The sequence below is a fragment of the Heptranchias perlo genome, chromosome 5 (assembly GCF_035084215.1).
Source record: "Heptranchias perlo isolate sHepPer1 chromosome 5, sHepPer1.hap1, whole genome shotgun sequence".
NCBI classification, from domain to species: Eukaryota; Metazoa; Chordata; class Chondrichthyes; order Hexanchiformes; family Hexanchidae; genus Heptranchias; species Heptranchias perlo.
In genome coordinates this window covers 103483686-103505615 of record NC_090329.1, presented here as the reverse complement: position 1 = coordinate 103505615, position 21930 = coordinate 103483686, and the positions used below count along the sequence as shown (strand labels likewise).

The 21930-nt window shown below is 45.8% G+C and overlaps 2 long non-coding RNA genes across 2 annotated transcripts in view; one reads left to right on the top strand and one right to left on the bottom strand.

The window, feature by feature from the left end:
- The window catches only part of LOC137321988 (uncharacterized), a 228285-nt gene that overhangs the window by 144230 nt on the left and 62125 nt on the right, over window positions 1-21930 (bottom strand). The gene's annotated exons all lie outside the window — the stretch shown is intronic.
- Window positions 4940-21930, top strand: part of LOC137321987 (uncharacterized) — a 181096-nt gene continuing 164105 nt past the window's right edge. The window contains exon 1 of the long non-coding RNA XR_010962936.1: window positions 4940-5023. This is a non-coding gene — a long non-coding RNA (uncharacterized lncRNA). The remainder of the gene's footprint in view (window positions 5024-21930) is intronic.

The window sequence follows — 21930 nt, the reverse complement described above, 5'->3', positions numbered from 1 at the left end:
CTGATGGAGTAGAATTTTTATCTCCAAGTGCCAAAATTCGAGATAGTTCTGTGCTGGGGACCCAACCCACTAGGAGCTGGGATGAGACTACTTAAATTCATTTCACATAGCAACCTTATGTCTAACAGAAGAGCATTCATCCCAACGGTTTCTTGCCTGCATTTGAACTCCATTCCACTGGACCGGCTCTATGGGAGATTTCCACCTTCCCTGACTTCTTGAAGGAACTTGATTGCAAAAGGAGAAGATATGATGAGGTGAAGCATGTCCTCCGAGATAATGGGATCAGATATTCACTTCTCCGTTTGGTTGAGCTCCTTATTACTTGTGAGTGAAGCACTCAGTTTTTCATGGATCCAGGGGAGACTCATAAATTTCCTGAACAGAGAATAAACTGTTCAGGCACGCCCTGAAGTTATAATCAACAGGGAAAGTGAATTACGATCTTTGCCTGCGAGGTGGGTGATTGTTCTACAGAGGACAAGGAACTTTTAATTAAGTCTATGACTCAAAAAGGCAGCTCCTTTGGTTCATTAAGAATTTGATTAAATCCTTGCCTGGAGGCTTTCATACTGATTTTCAACTGAGATGACTGAGCAATTTCCAATTCTAACTGTTAGTTTATTTTCTCTCAGAGGGAGCAACACGCTTCCCATATTATCTTGTTCTGGGGAGGTGGGGTGTTTGGGGGGGGGCTTTCAACTGCCGACTACCCATTTCTCGCCTGAAAAATGGGTGACCGGCAGAAGAAAATCTGATGGCGATTCTCATGAAATCTGAGGAAACATTAAAGAGATGATTTTAGTTATCGGGCGGATAGCCGGAGGAGAGTGCGGGCTGACGGGAGGCATGGTCCGTTTTGAGGGCCAGGCCTCATTGATAAGCCACAGGCAAGCTGTACACTCCAAAAGGGCAACCACCACAGCACAATGGCTCCATGCAGGCACAATATGGGGCTAGCCCAGAAACCAACTCAGGCTGAAAGGTAGATGCAGGGAAGGGGCGACCTTAGGGGTAGGAGCCCAGCACGCCTACGATATTCTTGTGGTGCCTAGAGCGCCACCCACCACCCTCTGAACTTTATTATTTTCCTACTTTCCCTCTTTCCTTTCCTGTAGTGCCCCATTGGCCCCCTTTGTAAGGAGGCTACATTGAAAAGTATTTTCACAAAATGCACCATTTCTCTTCAGAGATCCAGGCCACAATCCAGGCCTGGACTGTATTCCCAAGTAGTCTCCACATGCACCATTGAAGTGACTGGTATGCCTCCTTTCATTGGGCACACTGGCTACCAAGGATCTGCCCGGCTTTTGAGAGGCTGAGTACTCCGAGCTTGAGAGCTCCCGACCCTGGCCACATCTCCTCTCAGTCAATGGCCTTGTTTTGGGGCAGGCAGAAGCTCCTCACTCAACAAGGGCACAGTTGGACAGCAAAGCCAATTTTAACCCCTGCATGGCAGGAACGGTGAGAGCGGTAAGGGTAAAATGTCGAGAGTTAAAATCTCCCGGGCCTCACGGTCCCGGGGTGGGGGTGGGGGGTGGCGGACGGTTCGCCGCCCGCTTCTCCCCCCCGCTTCTCCCCCCTCCCCCGCACTCTAATTCCCACTCCGAGTTAAAATCGTCCCTAACGTAATTAGGTCCCAATCTAGTTTGCAGCCCTTACGCTGCCCTCCCACTGGAGCTATGGTAGGATTGTGCCAGAAGGGCCTAGGATTTCCGGCCTTTTTATTTCTGCTTGGGCATTCTTGTCATTTACGTTAAAATCAGCCAGATCTCATTCTGCTGTGGGCAGACAGGAAATTAACTCACAAGTGCGGTTTCTGGCAGTTAAAATCCAGTCCATGGAGTCATCTATATGATGTATTAAAAATGTTACATCTTTGCGTATTTCCTGTCTACAAAACCTTACGACCTGTTGCCATGTTTTCATTTTGTCAACTTCTCCTCATTAGAAATTCCTATGTCCACGGTTTTGATTGAAATTGTTTATTTAAACTTGTCATTGCTGTAATTGAATAGTGCTGACATCACAGCGTACAAAAGGTAGGTGGGCTATTGGGCGGAGTCTCCCAGTCACTGGGATCTCCTGGAACTTATTTGATAACTGTTGGGGGTTGGAAAGGAATTTCCCAGATCTTTTTATCCTGAATTTGCCTTGGATTTTTTCTCTGCTTTTTTCCCCTTTTCTCAGGAGATTATGTGGCTCTTCGTGGATGTGTGGGCAAGTGAAGTTGCATAAGTTGCACCATGATAGTTAGGGACAGGCATGATGGATCAGCTGGTCTTTTACTGCCTGTCATTTTCATATGTTTGTATGTTTTGCATCTCATAGTTTTGGATAGGGTGGAGAGCGTATATATTATGATACACAAAGTCTGTCTGTCTGTCATTGTTCTTATGTTTGTATCTCTCAGCTCCTCAGCCTGTACTGCAGAGAAACCCCTTTGCTCCGACCAACTCTACTTTTCTGCTTCTCAAGTTGCCATCAGTTTTGCTATCTAACGATAAATATTATCAAATTAAAGTATTACATAAAAATAAGGTCAGAATGTATGACTTAAAATGAGGATTAAATTACATCTGCATGTCCCACTACACTTGGTCTTGACTCACTTTATGCAATGGCAATCTTCTATCTAGATTAGCCAAATAGCTAAGAGAGATGTTACTCTTGAAGACATACAGTATAACATGACAATATTCTACCAATACCAGATTTTATATTGCAGTAGAATACAGGAAAATATATCTCATAGCAACACAGGAACATAGGAATTGCTAGACGGGAATAGACCAAGGTCCATCTAGTTCACCTTCTACCATCCTGGTCGTCACATGATACAACGATAATGGAGTTGTTGAGTAATCATGGTAATCAATCTCCATCAATTGGTCTACAACACACCCAGACATGAGTTGAGGAAAACCCCCAGTGGTGCAGAGCTTTGGGAACCATTGGAACCTGTTCCTTACAAGCATGAAAGAAAGAAAAAACTTGTGATTGTATAACAACTTTCACAACCACAGGACGCCCCAAAACCAATTAAATACTTTTGAAGTGTAGTTACTGTTGCATTGTAGGAATCGCAGCAGCCAATATGCGCACAGCAAGGTCCCACAGACAGCAATGTGATAATGACCAGATTAATCTGTTTTTGATGTCAGTTGAGGGATAAATATTGGCCCAAGACTTCAGGGAGAACTCCCCTGCTCTTCTTCGAAATAGTGCTGTGGGATCTTTTATGTCCACCTGAGAGGGCAGATGGGGCCTCGGTTTAACATCTCATCTGAAAGATGAGATGCAGACCATATGTCACGTCTCATATTACTCATGTACTGTATCCCAAAATATCATTTTCTGAAAGAAATCTATGTAATTTGCATTTGAATGAATCAAGATTATCTGCTCCTACCAACGCTCTAGGGAGTCTGTTCCATAGATTGATCGCTTGCTCACTGAAATAATGTTTCCGCGGATTTGTTTTAAATTTACCCCATCCTCTGGTTCTACTGTTCTGGTCAAGGTGAAACCGCTGTCATGGTCTATATTATCTAGTCCCTTTAGAATCCTAAAAATAGCATTTATATAACCTTCCAACTTCTCTTTTCCAGTGAGAACATTCCCATCTTACGTAATCGCTCCTCATAATCCAAATGTCTTCACCCTTCAGTCATTCTGGTTGCCCTCTTCCTCACAGGAGCTGCAATATCCTTTTGGTACTGCAGCGACCAGAACTGTAAACAGTATTCCAATTGCGGTCGACCAGTGATTTGTAAAGTAGGAGGATTGCTTCACTATTTTCGCTAAATACTGACCTTTTAATATATACCAACAACTGATTTACTTTACTCACTGCCATCAAGCATTGTTATTTTTTTAAATTCATTCTCAGGATATGGGCATCGCTGGCAAGGCCAGCGTTTATTGCTCATCCCTAGTTTCCCTTGAGAAGGTGGTGGGCCTTCTTCTTGAACCGCTGCAGTCCGTGTAGTGAAGGTACTCCCACAATGCTGTTAGGCTGAGGCGTTCTAGGATTTTGACCCTGTGATGATTAAGGAACGGCGATATATGTCCAAATCGGGATGGTGTGTGACTTGGAGGGGAACTTGGAGGTGGTGGTGTTCCCATGCACCTGCTGCCCCTGTCCTTCCAGGTGGTGGAGGTCATGGGGTTGGGAGGTGTTGCAAAGAATAGTGTGATACTTTCAATCAGTTGTCAATCAGGACCCTCAAAGCTATTTCATTTTCCATATACATTATTTTAAATGGACTTCAAACTCACTGGCCTGTAGTTTCCTCTGTTACTTTTGCTAAAATAGGAGTAACATGTGCCTTTTTCCATCCCCAGGCATCTCTCTAGTATTCAGTGATTCCCGGAAGATTTATACCAGAGCTACTGCAATTTCCTCCCTCAGATGCATCTTATCTATATCTGTTATAATTTAATATATAAATGTTTAGGATTCTGTGTGTGCTTGTATTTGTGTGCGTGTGTAAAATGGGGCAGATTGAGGATAATTCGCCATAGGGCAAAGGGGGAAAGATGTTAATGCACCCTGTAGCTTTCACCCTGCATGACCCAATGAATAAAATGGATGTTTAAGTTTTGTACATATTTCATTATGTAACTGATTGGCATTCATGCCTGGCATTGCTTTTCAATACCGTGTTCTTTTAAAATAAAGCATCTGCTTGTAGAGGCAGCACAGTAGGTATCACATGATTCATATCTATCAGTGATGTAGCCAGGCAGGGTCAATCAGGTGACCTCTCAGCTCCACTGTAGTGTAACAGTGTGTCCGGCTGAAATAACACTCCCACAAAGACGTATACGTCTCCAAGACTACTGAAACGTGTGCCACATTCTTATTTATTACTCTATACTCGGGGGAAGCTTTCCTCCATGCACTTTGTATTGTGAAACTGAGTGTATAAAGAATGCATATGCGTTTCTACTACACAAGGTGCACAAAGGACATCTTCTTTGCACATTTTCTAAAAAGTCAGCAACATTCAATCCATCTGTGAGTAACAGGTCAATAATATGAGTGTGGCAACAGCTGAACCTGTGTCAGAGTATGAGCAAATAATTGTGAATTAGTCTATGTATTAGTGAATGGGTGATTATAAGTGAGAAAGTGTATGTGTAAGAGCAGGTAATGAGGTTGATATAGCAGACCCAGGGGGTCCAGGTTTCAGAGTTATGAGATTTCCATTGGATTGAATTTATGCTGAGCAATATTAACAATCAATATGAAATTACCTTGTCTACTATTTTAATAAAGGTGTTAAATTGTTTATTTGAATGATTAATTTAAATGTGCTTGTTACCAATATTGCAGTGTAATTTCTTGTTCATTGAAATTTGAATGACAATTGAAGAAAATGTTTAAAAATGTCCGCATGATATATTTAACACCAGCTGCCGTTACTCTTACACTTTATGTTTAGTTCAGAAATGTGAACTTATTTATTAATTAATGTCCAGTTTAATATAGTACCACAAACAAACAAAACAAAACACACAACAGAATCCTTATTACAAATTGGCAAAGTATGGAAGTTGGGTAACATGGTAAGTGTTGTTATGTGTATGTTAATCAGAAAGATTAACCCCCAGTGTTACTCAGGCAGCATTTGTCTTGCAATGGTTGTCACTTTTCAGAAGTACTAACTCAGGAGTCTGTTACCACTAGAAATTAGATATTTTGTTAGTGGGCCATTTAGGAAAAAAAATACATCGAGATACAGAATAACAGAATAACTAACAGACAGCCACAGTTAACTCTCAATTACTTCACATGCGTCTGGAATACCAAGCTTGTTCTTCATACTGAGAAGACCTGGGAGATTGATGAGGACCATTAGATCTGATAGTTTCAATTGCACCCCTGCCACAAAACTTGCTGCAGCCTAACATTTTACTCTCCGCAGGCTGGTGACCCTCAGTTCAAGGGAGGCCACACACTGCACTTCATGTTTTTACTCTACATTTTGACTTTACCTTTTCTCCCCCCTTCACTATTTCTAAATGATCCTGATTTATGGGTGGGCAGTCAGCAGGAGATCTCACCTGTACAAACACTGCACGCGGAGTTGTTTATTGTACTAACTAGGCTACATGCAGAGTGCTTGCATTGTACATTTGCAAAGGAGCTGCTGAAAAGGTTTGTAGACCAGCGCTGGCAGAACTCTGAAAGTAAAAACTGGGTTCGATGGCTGTACTTTTATGAAAAATAATATAGAAGCTAAAGATTTTTTTAAAATCTTCTCAAACTTGCACTATTAACTTTGCTGACATGGCTGAGATAGAGTCTGATATATAAAAGTTTTGTATTTTAGTCTAGTTCAACTGAATAACACAAATTTCCCATATGCAGTAAGATTCTTTTTTTATGATGGCACTAGTTCAGATACAGGCACTTTGTGTTTGTATGGATTTGTTTAAGGGGGGGGATGAAGAGATGCAGGTGATCGGTAGGCATGATTTCTGCATTGACATTTTTTTTTGCAACACAGCAACTTTCAATGCCTATTTATAATACCTGTTCTTTCTGTTCCTTCTTGAAGAGAATGACTGTCATGTTTTCCTTTCCACTTTCATTCTTGCTCTTTGGTACGGGTAGATCTGAGCTCTGCTGTGAATGTGGAGAGCCAATTGCTCTGTAACAATAGCTTGCATTTATATAGCACCTTTAACGTAGCAAAACGTTAGTCTATCAGTGGAAGTTTGGGCTATCGACTCCCCACATTTATTTTCATGATTGGGTATTTAATATTCCTGGCTACAAGGTATTCAGGAAAGATAGGGAAGGAAAGAAAGGAGGGGGGGGCTGGCAGTATTGATCAAAGAAACTATTATAGCACTGGGGACAGATGATGTAGTTGAGGGGTCAAAGATAGAATCTATTTGGTTAGAATTAAGGAACAATAGAAGAGCTATAACGCTATAGGGTGTATACTATAGGCCGCCAAATAGTGGGACTGAAATAGAGGAAAAAATTTGCAGGCAGGTTACAGAAAGATGTAAAACTATAGAGTAGTAATAATGGGGGACTTCAATTATCCCAGTATAGACTGGGACAGTAATAGTGTAAAGGGCAAAGAGTGGGAGGAATCCTGAAATGTGTATAAGAGAACTTTCTGGAACATTGGGGGAAAAATTGGATAAGGATCCGTTCTGGGCAATGCGCTACCACCCCGCGCACGTGAACTTCTCCGTGCAGCAAGCGCAGCCCTCGCTGCTGAGAGGCTGCACGGAGAATGAGGAAGTTGGAAATGGGGTGTGGACAGCGCACATCATCAGCAGCCTGCATTACTTAAAGGTGCAGGCACATTTCTAATGGCAGATACACAGCCAAGTAGAAGAAGGTAGAATGGCATCATGAGTAGCTGCACCAGCAAGAGAGCGGGCACCAAGATTCTCGGACAATACTCTGGAGGCCCTGGTGGAAGGCGTGGACCAAAGGAGAGCAGGCATGCACCACGCACTTGGGTGCAGTTCCGCAAGAAATTCAATGATATGACGCGAGTGGTCAAGGTGAGTGAATGCAAGTGTCAAGTGGCGCATCCTACCAACTGCAGCAATACTCCATGCACGACACCTCCCGTCACCCACCCACCCACCAACAAACACTGCCATCCATACGCAATACTGCATCTCACCCGCACATTGCACACACTTGCAGGCCACACAACCTCCACTCATGTCACACAAACTGGCAACTATTCGACCATGACAGGCACATCATCCACACACCTTGCAGGACACTCACTGACACACTGTCCTCTGTCTTGCAGGAGAAGATGGCGTATAACACCCGGCAGCAGGAGGGACCTGAGGCTGGATGGGCATGTCTACACGTCCTCACCCCCCTAGAGGAGACGGTGCTGCGGATCATTGGGCGGGCCGATGCTGCAGCCGTCACAACGTGCCGCTCTGGAGGTCCCGGTCAAGGGGGTCTCTGCATATCTAATGCTCCTTCTCCTTTTCCACATCTCCCTCCTCTCATAATTTTTTCTGACTCACGTGCTGCAGATGGTGTCAGCGCGCACCTCTAACTTGCTCCTCTCCCTGCTCCACAACTCAACCTGTTTCCCTTTGTCATTGCAGATACCCAAGAACACGTGGCGGCACCCGAGAAGGAGGAGGAGGAGGAGGAGGGGGAGGAGGGAGACACTGAAGCCACACCATCACTCGATCTGACACTCGCATCCCACCAGCCGAGAGACTGACACTGCGCGTCCTTTAGAGGTTAGGTTAGAGGAGGGATCTGCATGTGGTGAGACACCAAGCACAAGTGCGCAGGAGCTGGGGCGGAGGGAACGGATACCACAGGAGACAACTCGCCGAAGGGCGAGGTCGCTCACTAATTCTGCTGCAGAGGAGTCAGATGAGGACTTACATGAGCCAGGCTGATGGGCGTACACCAATAAATGCTTGGGGCACTGGAAAGCCTGCCAGAAAGCCTGCGCATAATGAGAAGGGGCATGGAGGAGTCCAGCTCCAACTTGGCGCAGGGCTTTGCGCAGAGCTTGGAGCCCATCCTTTCCAACATGGAACGAGTGGTCACCTCCATCAGCGCACCTGTGGAACCCACCATGATGCAGCGTCTGATGACTGATGTCACAGCTTCCATTGCAGCACAAATGTCTGCCATCCAAGGTCTGACTGCTGCATTTGCAGCTCAGACTGCTGCTATCGTGGCTCTGGGGACCACTGTGGAACAGGGTTTCCAGGGCATCACAGCACTCCACCAATCCGTTCTCCAGCCGATCACTAGGAGTGCTGAGGTGCCGCCCCGGGAGAGTGGCAGTGGCGCCATGGCAGTCGGACCTGCGGGCCTCTCTCAGGATGACAGCATTCCTGCTCCAACCCCTGCCACTCCGCCAGTGCCCCTGTTGTTGCCTCTTGGCCAGCCAGGCCAGACTGCTGCAGCCCATGCTGAGATGATGCAGTCTGAAGCCAGGCCCTCCAGGCCCAGAGCTGCTCGAGGTCGTCCTCCAAGGCCATCTGGATGTTCCTCCATTGAAAGCCAGCAGCCTTCCACCACCCATGCTCAGCCACTGGGGAAACACCTCATAGGAGCACTGGGATAGGTAAAGGCACACGGACAACAGGCACTAAGGCAATGCACAAGGTGAATAGTTCTGTTATGTTTGCATATTTTAATTTATTAATCCATAAATGAGAGTTTGATTTTGCATTTGGTGGTGGTTTTTATTTATGCGATAAGCTGAGAGGGACACCAATGTGTAATGTGATGGAGGGCGATTTGATTGTCTTGTGGGAGGGGAAAGGTGGGAATGTGGGACTGTTGGTGAGTTGGGGGATGTAGTTCCAATTATTGATAGCAGGCACGGATCAGGTGAGCACGCACAGCCCTTGCAGACAAGGCGTGTGGTTCCTGCTGCACCCTTGCCTCCTCCTCCACCTCCTCTTCCGGCTCCACCCCCTCCTCCTGCTCCTCCTCAGCCTCTTCCTCCTCCTGCTCCTCAGCCTCTTCCTTCTCAGCCTCCTCCTCCACCTCTGGCTCAGGATCTTCTGCAGTCATTGGTGGCAAAGGCTGGTCCCTCATGATGGTGAGTTTGTGTAGCATGCAGCAGACCACCACGAATCTGCCCACCCGCTCAGGGGAGTACTGCAGGGCTCCTCCAGACCGGTCCAGACAGCGAAAGCATTGTTTGAGGAGGCCCAAGGTGTGCTCCATGATGTTGCATGTGGCAGCATGGCTCTCATTATTGGCCTGCTGTGCACGTGTGTGTGGATTCCTGACCGGTGTCATGAGCCACGTCATGAGGGGATAGCCCTTGTTGCCCAGTAGCCAGCCTTTGACTTGCCGAGTCGGGTGAAAGATAGCTGGCACATTGGACTGCCACATAACGAAGGAGCCGTGACTGCTCCCAGGGTAGCGGGCATCGACCTCCAAGATGTGATGCGTGTGGTCGCACACCAGCTACACTTTGAGGGAGTGGAAGCCCTTTCGGTTGACAAAGACAGCCGAGTTGATGTGCGGGGCACGCAGGGCAATATGTGTGCAGTCCATGGCACCCTGCACCATGGGGAAGCCAGCAATGCGGGCGAACCCCCATGCTCGCTCGTTCGGATCCTCTCTGTCGAGAGGGAAGGTGATGAACCTGTTCCTCATGTGGTACAGTGCGTCTGTGACCTCCCTTATGCAGCAGTGCACTGCACACTGCGAGATGTTGCACATGTCGCCAGCAGAGGCCTGAAATGATCCTGAGCCGTAGAAATTCAGTGCCACGGTGACCTTCACATTCACAGGCAATGCTGTCCTTGCCCTGCTCTGAGTCTGTAGTTGTGGCCGCACCAGTTGACAGATCTCCATCACGGTCTCCTTGGTGAACCTCAGGCGTCGGATGCAATCCTCCTCGGTCACGTTGAGGTAAGAGAATTGATCCTGGAAGGCCCTCATTGGGTCGAGCCTCCAGCTCAGTGCCCTGCTCCTCCTCGTCCTCCGTCACCTCGCAGCTTGACCCGCTAGGCGTGGCTTCTCTGCATGCTTCCAATCATGCTCAATGCCCAACGGGAGCCCTTGCAGACCGCCCATGGTTGGCAGGAATGTTGTTCCACCAGGGTTGTAGTTTCCCGACCCATAAGGCAATACCTGCCAAAGCACTCTCAACAGTAGTGTAGGAACTCCCAATAAGAATAGGGAACTTCAAAAAACACTTCCTACTATTCCAGCGGCCAGAAGCAATAATCCAGCAACTAACCTGAAACACCTGCATGGCACTTTAAATAGCGCTGGTGGGGTGTCCTTCAGGCACTGTAAGAAACGTTTAGATGGTCAGGGATAAGACTGTGCATTGAGTTGAGCGTTAAGGTCCAAAATTGTGTGTATCACTTTAAATCAGCATTGCACACTGATTGCAACCATTTTCTCCCTACTTTACATGCTTCCAGCATTTGGGATTAGCGCATGCGCTAACTCCTATACTGAGATGGCGTCTGGCGCATGTCACGCAGGAAACGTGCGTGCGCGTGCAAGACACCATCTTGGATGTCGGAGAGGCAGTGTAGCGCCGAAACAACAGGCGCTACACAGCCCAATTTAGCGGCTAATGTGTTTCCAGCCCAATCAGAAAGGAAACAGTGCTGGATCTCGTTCTAGGGAATGAAGTGGGGCAGGTGGAGCTTGTTTCAGTGGGGGAGCATTTGGGGAACAGTGATCATAATATCATTAAGTTATGGAAAAGGACAAGGAGCAATCAAATGTGAAAATGCTAAACTTGAGGAAGGCTAATTTCAGTGGGTTAAAAAGGAATTTTGCCCAGGTGGATTGGAATCAAAAATTGGCAAGCAAAACAGTAACTGAACAATGGGAGGCCTTCAAGGAGGAGTTGGTTCGGGTACAGAGTGGAGACATTCCTACAAAGGGGAAAGGAATGGCCTCCACAGGTAGAGCTCCCTGGAGGATTAAAGATATATAGATTAAAATGAAACAGAAAAAGGGGGCTTATGACAAATGTAAGGTTTATAATACAATAGAGAACCAGGCTGAATACAGAAAGTACAGAGGAGATCTAGAAAAGGGAATAAAAGGGGCAAAGAGAGAGTGTGGGAATAGATTAGTGGCTAACATAAAAGGGAACCCAAAAGTCTTTTATGAACATATAAATAGTAAAAGGGTAGTTAAAGGAAGGGTGGGACCGATTAGGGACAAAAAAGGAGATCTTCATGTGAAGGCAGAGGGCATGACTGAGGCACTAAATGAATACTTTGTATTGGTCTTCACTAGAAGAAGAGGACGCTGCCATTATAGCAATATAGGAGGAGGTAGTAGTGATATTGGATAGGATAAAAATAGATAAAGAGGAGGTACTTAAAAGATTGGCAGTACTCAAAGTAGAAAAGTCACCTGGTCCAGATGGGATGCATCCTAGGTTACTGAGGGAATTAAAGGTGGAAATTGCGGAGGTTCTGGCTACAATCTTCCAATTCTCTTTGGATTTGGGCATGGTGCTGGAGAACTGGAGTGTTGCATTTGATAAAAGGCATTTGATAAAGTACCACATAATAGACTTGTTAGCAAAATTAAAGCCCATGGGATTAAAGGGACAGTGGCAGCATGGATACAAGATTGGCTAAGGGACAGAAAGCAGAAAGTAGTGGTGAATGGTTGTTTTTCTGACTGGAGGGAAGTATACAGTGGTGTGCCCTAGTGGTCAGTATTAGGACCACCGCTCTTTTTGATATTTATTAATGACCTGGACTTGGGTATAGAGAGTGTAATTTCAGAGATTGCCAATGACACGAAACTCGGAAATGTAGTAAACAATGTTGAGGATAGTAACAGACTTCAAGAGGACATAGACAGACTGGTGAAATGGGCAGATACATGGCAGATGAAATTTAATGCAGAGAAGTGTGAAGTAATACATTTTAGTAGGAAGAATGAGGAAAGGCAATATAAACAAAATGCTACAATTTTAAAGGGGGTGCAGGAACAGAGAAATTTGGGGGTGCACATACATAAATCTTTGAAAGTGGCAGAACAAGTTGGGGAGGCTGTTAAAAATGCACATGGGATGCTGGGCTTTATTAATAAAGCCATAGAGTACAAAAGCAAGGAAGTAATGTTAAACCTTTATAGAACACTGGTTAGGCCTCAGCTGGGTATTGTGTTCAATTCTGGGCACCACACTTTAGGAAGGATGTCAAGGCCTTAGAGACGGTGCAGAAGAGATCTATTAGAATGGTACCAGGGATGAGGGATTTCAGTTACGTGGAGAAATTGGAGAAACTGGGGTTGTTCTCCTTAGAACAGAGAAGGTTAAGGGGAGATTTGAAAGAGGTGTTCAAAATCATGAACGGTTTTGATAGAGTAAATAAGGAGAAACTGTTTCCAGAGGAAGAAGGGTCGGTAACCAGAGGACACAGATTTAAGGTGATCGGCAAAAGAGCCAGAGGTGACATGTCATTTTTTTTCGCAACGAGTTGTAATGATCTGGACTGCACTGCCTGAAAGGGTGGTGGAAGCAGATTGAATAGTAACTTTCAAAAGGGAATTGGATAAATACTTGAAGGGAAAAATTTACAGGGCTATAGGGAAAGATCCGGGGAATGGGACTAATTGGATAGCTCTTTCAAAGGCCAAGTGGCCTCCTCTTGTGCTGTACCTACTATGATACTATGAAACCACCCCCCTTAATCCAATGACACATTTGAGGCTCACATTTTCATGGATTTATGTTGTATCCATTTCCCCAACTATGCGAGCTATTTACATAATGGAATGCAGCCAACAAAGGGAAATCTGCGCATTGCCTCTTGGTTGAATTCCTGTAATATAAAACGCTTTCCTTATGGTTAATTCACATGTGAGTGTGGCAATGGTTCAAGCTATGTGTGAACAAACAATTGTGAACTGGTTTATGTGCAGGTGAATACAGGTGAGTAAGGACATGTGTAGCAGCAGGTAGGGCAGATTGATGTATATTGTCAAGGTTTCAGAGTTTTGGGATTTCATTTTCCACAGCAACTTAAAAAACATTTTATTTTAAACACTTACCTTTTGGTGACAGTTTCTGCTTAGGCCGCAGCGACTGCTTAAGAATCCTGAGCAGAATCGGCCTGGCTTCTTCTGCTCTGCAATACACATGTAAGGACGTGCACAACACCAGGTTATAGTCCAACAGTTTTATTTTAAATCACAAGCTTTTGGAGCTTACCTCTTTCGTCAGGTGAGTGAAGGGTTCTAAAAACGCATAGCATATATAGTCAGAGAACAATGCCTGGTGATTACAGATAATCTTTCCAACTGCCCCCTATCACATCTCGGCTGGGAGACGATCACAGCAATATTAGGTGACGTTGGTGTTCAGACAGGTTAGCCACGGAAAACATTACATCCCAGTATACTGAATACACAATGGGTCAGATTACAAAGACAGAGAGAGAAAGCGACCCGAAAGGCAGAGAGAGAGAGAGAATGTCCAGTTGTATTAAAAACAGATAACTTTTTTTCGCTGGTGGGGTTACGTGTAGCGTGACATGAACCCAAGATCCCGGTTGAGGCCATCCTCATGGGTGCGGAACTTGGCTATCAATTTCTGCTCGACGATTTTGCGTTGTCATGTGTCTCGAAGGCCGCCTTGGAGAACGCTTACCCGAAGATCGGAGGCTGAAAGTCCTTGACTGCTGAAGTGTTCCCCGACTGGGAGGGAACCCTCCTGTCTGGCGATTGTTGCACGGTGTCCGTTCATCCGTTGTCGCAGCGTCTGCATGGTCTCGCCGATGTACCATGCTCTGGGGCATCCTTTCCTGCAACGTATGAGGTAGACAACGTTGGCCGAGTCACAGGAGTATGAACCATGTACCTGGTGGGTGGTGTCCTCTCGTGTGATGGTGGTATCTGTGTCGATGATCTGGCATGTCTTGCAGAGGTTGCCGTAGCAGGGTTGTGTGGTGCCGTGGACGCTGTTCTCCTGAAAGCTGGGTAATTTGCTGCGAACGATGGTCTGTTTGAGGTTAGGTGGCTGTTTGAAGGCAAGTAGTGGAGGCATGGGGATGGCCTTAGCGAGGTGTTCGTCGTCATCGATGACATGTTGAAGGCTGCATTTAGCAGGAGGAGGGGGACATAAAACAGGCACCAAGCCCTTTATTTACATATGTAATACCTGTTTTAGGTGGTCGCCAGGGACACCTGAAAAACTGTCAGATCCAATATCGGGTTGGACGTCTTTTAGGTATTCTTTGGGCGTGGGACGTTGGTCCCTGAAATTGGCCCTCGTTGAGCCTGTTTTACACCAATAAAACGGGTGCACCGAGATCCAATTTCTATTCCATAATATCTAAAATTTCTCTCATTGTAACAGTTATCTGACTCAATAGTGAACACAAATGTGTGATACAGCTTTGCTTCAAAGGGATAATTGTCTGACTTTGTGCTAATAGGGAGGCTCGCCCACCAGGAGTGCATGTTGGAAATTTGAGCATACACTGCGCACGATTTTCCAACCATTGTGGTCAGCATATGTCTGAACTTCTGATATACATCTTCATGAGGATGAGGCTCTCTGCTGGGAATGCAAAGCCAGAAAATTATCCCTATAATCTCCACTTGGTAGTATGTTGGTTTTGAAAGAGCTACACGCCTTATTATACATGTAGGTTGAGGTTTCCATGCAGCGATCCCATGTCAGGTTCATGTCAGATTATGGTGGTAAATAACTTGGACTTCACCATCTAAACTCAGATTACGTAGTATCATAGTTTCAGGCAGGAGAAGATCTTCGGTCCATCTAGCCCTCGTATCCATAGTAGTCCCTTGGTGCATTTCTAATAATCCTGAATCCCATTAGGTGATGAGAAACTGTCTAATTCCTTCTTGAAAACCTATTAAGGTTTCTTGTTCCACAACCTGTGCAGGTAATCTGTTCCACATACTTTCCACCATTTCAGTAAAAAAGTTCCTCCTGCATTCTTAATTTGTAAATATGACCCCTTGTGCTTAAATTTTGGACATGGCAGAAAAGCTTACTTGGATCAATTTGTCCAAATCTTTCATTATTGGTTCAGTAATCATTTTCCAGAACATTTTATTCTCTACCTTTTTGATGAAATAAATTTGAAACAAAAATGGTAGTTTATTTTGCAGAAATTTTAATTAAATGAAAGAAGCTGAGTAGTATTTTTGTCTGCTGCCTAGAGCATTGTTAGTAGTTCCAAGCTGCTTGGAGTTCACATGTAAAAGAAAGACTTGCATTTATATAGCGCCTTTCACAATCTGAGGATGTCCCAAAGCGCTTTACAGCCAATGAATTACCTTTAAAGTGTTGTAATGTAGGAAACGTGGCAGCCAATTTGAGCACAGCAAGCTCTGAGAAACAGCAATGAGGTAATGACAAAATAATCTCTTTTAGTGATGTTGAGGGATAAATATTGGCTGGGACACCTGTAGAGCTCCCTTGGTCTTTTTCAACATAGCACCATGGGATCTTTCTCGACTCCCTGAGAGGGCAGACAGGGCCTTGGTTTAATGTCTCATGCGAAAGATGGCACTTCCAACAGCGCAGCACTCCCTCAGTACTGCACTAAAATGTCAGCCTAGATGTTGTGCTGACGTCTCTGGAGTGGGATTTGAACCCACAACCTTCTGACTCAGAGACTGCGAGAGTGCTACCAACTGAGCCAGTGCTGACTATATGGCTGTAGGTCCAAAGATCATGAAAAAGAATCTCCATTGGATCAACAAGAATAACAACTTGCATTTACATGGCACCTTTAGCATAGAAAAATGTCCCAAGACGCTTAACACAAGTGTAGTCAGACAAAATTGTACCTCTGAACCAAATGGCATACCAACTACAATGGCACTAGAGTCTGCCCAAATAACCCCTGTACTTTGTCTGCTGATGCTTTGAGGCAGGCCCACATGCTATACAATCTAGGGAGTGTGTGGGAGGGTAGCTGGGCAGATGAGATGTGCCAACATATATCCAACCTGCTTGGCCAACTTTCCTCAATCAGTGGGAAAATTCTCTCTTTGTTGCTCATAGTATTATCTCATTGGCCCAGGAACTGGATTGCATCTCAACCTCTTCAAAAAAAAACTCAATTGAAGTAGAATTGCCTGATCCTGCCTCAGGGAACTTGAGGGTGTTGAAGACACCATAGCCACTGTGGTTGATGTGTTGCTCTCTGTTGTAAGTGGTAAGATGGCAAACTGTTTTATCTTCTGCCCTTGTAGAGGGTTCCAGGGTGACATTCTCTTACACATGGCAGTTTCCATGACCACTATAATTTTCCAGTGGCTCAGTTCGGTGAAATCTATGGATTCAATGTTATGCTCATAAAATATTAATGGACAGTTATGTATTTTTATTTAAAAATATTAAGGAATAGTAGATGCTAAATATGTGTTATAATAAAAGGACGAGCTAGATAAGACTAACGGTGGAATTTGCAGGACTTAGCTTTTGCCCCCTAAAGACGGACATAAAGCTTTAAAATGGCAATCTGTAAACTCATTGGAACGAAGCCCGCCTTCTCCACCCTGAAGAGTTCACCGACCCTGACTTCTTGCTCGAGCAGCACTCTGATGAAGATCGATTCCCACCCCCTTTCTTTTGTGAAACCTTTTCCCTCACACTCCACAAGAGATTGCATTAAAGGCTTGCAGTACTTTTCCTTGATCCCTTTATTTTGTGTGTTTGTGTGAGAGAGAGACAAGGCTGGTTTCATGGCCAACATGAGTGAAAATATTTCCATTCAGTTCAAAACTTTTCAGTGGAACTTCCACTTGCGCCTCTCTTTTTCCTGTTTACCTTCCCCTCCCCATCACCATTTTTCAACCTTTACTGGCAGCAGAAACAAAGCTGGACTCATTGTCAAGGGTCAAGTGGCTGACCTCCGGGTAGTTTAGCTGATTATTTTGCATGATTTCAGCCGCTGTTTAATTGGATGGCTTGGTTTTGCTTTTGACAGCGGTGTAGCACAGCAATGGAGGTAGTAAATGTTGGCACATTGGCAGCAAGTCGGTAGATGCACTGCCGATTTATCACTGGAGAACCTGTTCACCTGAAAAACTGCTTGAGGGAAATGCAAACCTATATTGTTTACTTGACATCATTACCTGTTAATCTAAATCAAAGGTTGGACTGTTTCATAGTTTTGTTTTAAAACAGTAAATCCTCTGCCAAACTTCATCTGCATTTCTGTGAACTTCAGCAGAGAAAAATCAACATTTTTTTTCAAGCTTGTGCTGGAGACTTGAAATTTCAAATCGAGGAAGCACATCAGCCTTTACTGAGAGAGCGCTATCTAACAGTGCCTTTTGCTCCACTCACTGATGTGATCTGTCACTTTATGCGCTGTATTTAGGTACATTTGTTGAATTTGTTCATGCTAATTGGGGTGGATTCTCCTCTTTTGGGTGAGTTAGGGATTGGGATGGACCTTCACCAGCCCCTCTGACCCCACTGTGCCACTGACCCACTTTCTTGGGTCAGGGGTCATTTAGTTTGCAGGGTGCACTCACGGCAGGACTCCCACCACCAGGAGAGGGTCCACTGCTGTCGAAGATGAAATTTCCTGCAGTGGGACCGATGTTGTAGTACCAGCAGAGGCGGAAGATGATTTAAAGGGGCACGAGCCCCAAGGACGAATTCAACTCAAGTTTTCGGAGGCCAAGACCGAGGCCTACAAAAATCTCGTCTTTAGGGCCAAGTAGGAGGGACAGAAGTGCCCATACTAGGTCCTTTCCATTCATCCTGACACTTCAGGACCTGACCGCTGCTACCCTAGGAACTACTCCCTGGCTTCTCCTGGTGCTTGTGGGGAGCAACAGTGGGCTGATGACAGGAAACTGCATTACCATCGCCGAATCCCCCACCATCAACATCCTGGGGGTCACCATTGACCAGAAACTTAACTGGACCAGCCATATAAATACTGTGGCTACAAGAGCAGGTCAGAGGCTGGGTATTCTGTGGCGAATGACTCACCTCCTGACTCCCCAAAGCCTTTCCACCATCTACAAGGCACAAGTGAGGAGTGTGATGGAATACTCTCCACTTGCCTGGATGAGTGCAGCTCCAACAACACTCAAGAAGCTCGGCACCATCCAGGACAAAGCATCCCGCTTGATTGGCACCCCATCCACCACCCTAAACATTCACTCCCTTCACCACCGGCGCACCGTAGCTGCAGTGTGTACCATCCACAGGATGCACTGCAGCAACTTACCAAGGCTTCTTCGACAGCACCTCCCAAACCCCGCGACCTCTACCACCTAGAAGGACAAGGGCAACAGGCACATGGGAACAACACCACCTGCACATTCCCCTCCAAGTCACACACCAACCCGACTTGGAAATATATCGTCGTTCCTTCATCATTGCTGGGTCAAAATCCTGGAACTCCCTTCCTAACAGCACTGTGGGAGAACCTTCACCACACGGACTGCAGCGGTTCAAGAAGGCGGCTCACCACAACCTTGTCAAGGGCAATTAGGGATGGGCAATAAATGCTGGCCTTGCCAGCGACCCCCACATCCCATGAACGAATAAAGAAAAAACTCCATCGGGAACCTGGGCCCTGCCTCCCTGCTAGCATTTGCACGTGGTGGGTGGGGAAGGGGCTGTTACTTGAGCTGTTCATGTCCATTTAAATGTTATTATTCTCCCTGTACCTGTCAGCTTGGTGTTATCTGTTAATTTGATATTATTGTTCTTCTAGTCCATTTCTAAGTGGTGCAAATCAGATAAGGTCCTGGTCAGGGCCCTGTGGAACGCAGCTGGTCACTGCTCAATAGGCAGAAACTTGCTCACTAATCATTATCTTTTGCTTTCTAATACCAAATCAATTTGCAATCCATTTTGTTAGCTTATCACTAATTCCAATGTGCCTTTATATTCTTTAGAAGCATCAAATGCCAAATCTAGGAGGATGCCTTTGAAACCTCAAAGATATTTTTGCCTGCTAGTTACTCCTTCAAAGCTTACCAGTAGATTTGAAAAATATTACCATGTAATGCTTCTAAAACCATGGGACTGCCCCCTTATGACTTAATTTATTTTTTGATGAACATTGATAGCATCTTGTAAAATGCTCTGAAGCATTTTTCCCACTACAGATATTAGACTAATTAGTCTAGAATTCAGTTGTTAAACTGTATCTACATCATTACACACAACTTCACCCTCACATCCTGCGCAACTGGATAAAAATTGTTTTACATTTAGTAATTCCTGCCGCATAGTCAATGCTGCTTTAAAATCCTAACCACGAACTCTTAATTGCAGTGATAGTAAACCATTAAATGCAGACCAGTACTGGTGTAAGTGCTAAATTCCATGCTCACTACAATTGGTTGGGGAAAACCAACATGGCTTATAGTACCTAAGATACACATAGCATATACTAGTTGCCTAAAAGGTTTATAAAATGTAATGAATTTCAGTCACGTTTAAATAATTTCCAAGTTGTGACTTCTCAACGCCCAACTTTGAAGACACCTGATGACTCTCCATAGATTATAAACTGAAATGAAGATTGACAGGTAAAGAAGAAACACCTGATAAATTCCTGCCCATTCCAGATTTCTGAAGACAAGTATCATTAAGTGGAATTTAATAATATACAAAACAACACAATAATTCTAATTTATAGTGTTAAATACCCTGTAATCTTGTTGCTACTGCAGTGTTCAGATGATGAGCTAATTATAAATCTTTCTGAAATGCACACACAGTAAGAGTATATATAGACGACAGGTATTAATAACAAGGGACAGTCTCAGAGAGAGCAGACTACGGTTACTCCTGGATCCAATTCACATCTCACTCTGATCCTATCTCCTTCAGTTTGTAATGAATGTTGCTATCTTGACATGTAAGACTGCAGAAAGCTAGCTGCAGCTAGATCGAATTTATAGCAGTCTGCTTCAACTAGCCCCCACCACCCCCCCCGAACCCACCCCACCACCACCTTCCAGCAGCAGTTGAGGAGCGTGTCTGGGAATGTTTCTGGGCTATCATGGGAATCCTGCCAGATGCGCTTCTGATAGGCCAAGTGGGACCTGTGACTACTGAGAGCAGGCGTAGGTTCCATTGTGGGCTTAAAGTCAAACGGCATTTGATCCCAGAAAGATTGATAGCTGCTGCCACAAGTGCCATGGCAGTTGAGCTTTTCCTACATCTGCAGGGCAGGCAGCCCTGTGCCACTGTAGGAGCGTGCGCCGACGCTCCTTATGCTAATGACTCCATCCCGGGGATTTTGGACAGGGTCATGGTGGAGCCAGAGCTGTGAGTGAAAGTGCTGCCCCACTGTCCCTCTGACAGCGCAGTGGTACTGTGGGGTTTCTCCCTTCTGACAGCGCAGTGGTACTGTGGGGTTTCTCCCCTCTGACAGTGCAGTGGTACTGTGGGGTTTCTCCCCTCTGACAGTGCAGTGGTACTGTGGGGTTTCTCCCCTCTGACAGCGCAGTGGTACTGTGGGGTTTCTCCCCTCTGACAGTGCAGTGGTACTGTGGGGTTTCTCCCCTCTGACAGCGCAGTGGTACTGTGGGGTTTCTCCCCTCTGACAGTGCAGTGGTACTGTGGGGTTTCTCCCCTCTGACAGTGCAGTGGTACTGTGGGGTTTCTCCCCTCTGACAGCGCAGTGGTACTGTGGGGTTTCTCCCCTCTGACAGCGCAGTGGTACTGTGGGGTTTCTCCCCTCTGATCGCGCAGTGGTACTGTGGGGTTTCTCCCCTCTGACAGTGCAGTGGTACTGTGGGGTTTCTCCCTTCTGACAGTGCAGTGGTACTGTGGAACTTTCTCCCCTCCGACAGTGCAGTGGTACTGTGGGGTTTCTCCCCTCCGACAGTGCAGTGGTACTGTGGGGTTTCTCCCCTCCGACAGTGCAGTGGTACTGTGGGGTTTCTCCCCTCTGACAGTGCAGTGGTACTGTGGGGTTTCTCCCCTCTGACAGTGCAGTGGTACTGTGGGGTTTCTCCCCTCTGACAGTGCAGTGGTACTGTGGGGTTTCTCCCCTCCGACAGTGCAGTGGTACTGTGGGGTTTCTCCCCTCCGACAGTGCAGTGGTACTGTGGGGTTTCTCCCCTCTGACAGTGTAGTGGTACTGTGGGGTTTCTCCCCTCTGACAGTGCAGTGGTACTGTGGGGTTTCTCCCCTCCGACAGTGCGGTGGTACTGTGGGGTTTCTCCCTTCCGACAGTGCAGTGGTACTGTGGGGTTTCTCCCTTCTGACAGCGCAGTGGTACTGTGGGGTTTCTCCCTTCTGACAGCACAGTGGTACTGTGGGGTTTCTCCCCTCTGACAGTGCAGTGGTACTGTGGGGTTTCTCCCTTCTGACAGTGTAGTGGTACTGTGGGGTTTCTCCCCTCTGACAGTGCAGTGGTACTGTGGGGTTTCTCCTGTCTGATTTTTTTAAAGTGCAGGTGGAGACATACTTCATTCTAAAA